The sequence below is a fragment of the Talpa europaea genome, assembly GCF_964194135.1.
Source record: "Talpa europaea genome assembly, chromosome: 3".
NCBI classification, from domain to species: Eukaryota; Metazoa; Chordata; class Mammalia; order Eulipotyphla; family Talpidae; genus Talpa; species Talpa europaea.
The window spans coordinates 82688521-82691523 of NC_140069.1; positions in this window are offsets into that span (position 1 = coordinate 82688521).

Below are 3003 nucleotides of genomic sequence, written 5' to 3' on the forward strand. Positions count from 1 at the left end.
AAGAATCATGTATTGTAAGGTTTTTAAAAAAAATTCAAATGGGATTTATTTGTGGGGCAGTCAAACATCACTGACAAATATTTATTCTCTTCCATCTTCATTGGTTGCTAAATATTCCTTATGCATTCTTTATCCCACAGTGCACTTTTTGGGAAAAGTTTGTGAAGTCTTAGAATTCCTGATTTTTTTAAAGATTTATTTATTTATTTGTTTGTTTGTTTGTTTATTTATTTATTTATTTATACAAGAACTTGGGTACAGGCCAGATGCGCAGGAGGGTGAGAGGATTCGCCAGAGGCAGAGCAGGGAACAGAACAGGCAGACTGACAAAATACACTGCTGAAGGGAGCAGCGGGCGAGACAGGAGAGGTCTGCTGTGCCATGTGGGACCCTCGCCAGCCGGCCAGGATGGAACCGGTGCTGCAGAGGCTGCAGACAACTTCACAGTGCTGCCCTCAACCACCTGTGCTACCAGAGAAGGCCCGTTCTCAATCTCTTTTTTATTAATGCAATATTGATTTTTAACATTATACAAGTCTCAGGTTAATGGCATTATGATTTAATATCTGTATGCACCACATCACGATCATCACCTAAAGTCTGATTTCTGTCCAGCACCATACACTTGAGTCCCTTTTTCATTTCACCCCCAACACTCTTCCTTTCTGGTGACCACCAGAAAGGAGTTGGTTTTTGGGCCTCCCTGGTGGAGCAGGGGTTAAAGTCTCAGCACTATCAAGGTATAGCCACTATAGCATGAGTTTGATACCCGGCCAGGAAATTAACCCACATGGCGGCACAGCAGACCTCTCCTGTCTCACCCACTTCTCCCGTCAGCAGCGTATTTCAGTAGCTCTGCCTGTTCTGCTCCCTGCTCTGTCTCTGGTGAGTCTACTTTCCCCCACCCCCACCCTGCACCTATGGCCTGTACCCCAGTTATTGTATGCATAAATAAATTAAAAATAAATTTTAAAAAATTGGTTTGGTTTGCTCATTTACTTTGTTTATTTATATCCCATATATGAGTGATATCACACTGTATTTTTTTTTTCCCATCTGACTTGCTCATCCTGCAAGGTTTGAGCAAAATTTCATCTTTTTTAAAATAGTTGAGTAATATTTAATTGTGTGTACATACCTCCTCTTTATTCATTCACTTGTGAATGAGCATTTATATTGTTTCCTATTTTAACCAGTATAAATAGTGTTGCCATGAACATAGGGGGGAGCATATATCTTTCTGATTTGGTGTTTTCACATTCTGTGTATAAATGACCAGAAACAGAATAACTGGTATTTCTATTCTGGTATTTCTATTCATAAGATTTGGGAATCAGGTCTCCCTGGTGGCACAAAGAGTTAAGACGCAACCTGTGAAGCTGTCCACAGCCACTGCAGCACAAGTTCGATCCCTAGCCAGGGAGCTACCGACATGCTGCAGCAGACCTCTCCTAACTCACCCACTGCTCCTCTCAGCAGTGTATTTCAGTCAATCCGCCTGTTCTGCTCCCCACTCTGTCTCTGGTGAATCCTCTCACCACCACCACCACCCCCACACCTCTGGTCTGTAACCCAGCTCTTGTATGCATAAATAAATAAATCTTAAAAAAAAAAAAAGATTTGGGAATCTCCACACTGTTTTCCATAGAGGCAGAGCCAATTTACATTCCCTTTTCTCCCTATCATCACCAGCATTTGTTGATAAGATCATGTAATTTATTTTTGATGAATTACATGGATTGATTTGCATATGTTGAACCATGCTTGCCTCACTGGAATGGATCTCATTTGGTCAGGGTATGAGACACTCTTAATATGTTACTGGATTCTATTTCCCAAGATTTTGTTGAGGATTTTTGCACGTATGTTTACCAGGTATTGGTCTATAGTTTTCTTTTTGTGTGCTATTCTCATCAGGATTTGGGATCAGGAAAATGTTTGCTCTATAAAATATGCTTGGGAATATACCCTGTTTTCAATATTTTTAAAGAGTTTGAGAAAGATAGGTATTAGATCTCTGTAAGTTTGTTTAGAATTCACTAGTAAAGCCATCTTTTCCTGGATTTTTGTTTTTAGGGTGACTTTTGACTGCTATTTTGACTTCTGGGCTTGTGATTTTTCAAGCTATCTATTTTGTCCTGATTCAGTCTTAAAAGGTTTTATGATTCTAAAAATGTGTCCATTTCTTCCAAGTTGTCCAATTTGTTTTGCATATAGATGTTCATAGTATTTTCTTTTATTCCTTTGCATTTTTGAGGTATCGTTGTAACTTTGCCTCTTTTATTTCTGCTTCTTTTTATAAGGATTTTCTCTCTTTTATTCTTTGTAAGCCAAGCAACGGGTTTGTTGATTTTGTTTAGCCATCAAAGAAATAACTCTTGATTTCATTGATCTTTTGTACCATCTTTTTGGTTTCTATTTCATTTATTTCTGCTATAATCTTTATTATTTTCCTTCCTTCTACTGTCATTTGGCTTTGTCCTCCTTTTTCTATTTCCTTCAGATGTAAGGTTAGATTATCTGAGACTTCTTGTTTATTGATGTGGACCTGTATTGGATGAGCTCCCTTCTTAATATAGATTTTACCACATCCCATAGAATCTGATAGCTCATCTCCTCATTTTCATTGGTCTCCAGATAATATTTTATTTCTCTTTTGATTTCTTCATTGACATGAGTTATTCAAAAGCATGTTGTGTAGTCTCGACATGTTTGGGTTTTTTTTTCTTCCAGCTTTCTTTTTGTGATTGATTCTGGCTTCATGTCATTGTGAGGGTTCTACCAGAGACTACATTTTCCAGTTTCTTTTAGCAAGGCATGGTTAGGTGATCGAGTTCTTCCTAGTGAAGCGTATATAGAAACAACATCTGCTGCTTCAGTATCTTGGCCACAAGACAGTGAGTTTATGTGTTTCTTTCCCATTTCCTGCTTCAAGTGAGAACCAGGCTTCTGCCATGCAGGTAAAGACCTGGCTCTGACAAAACAGAGTGGAAGGAACCTGAG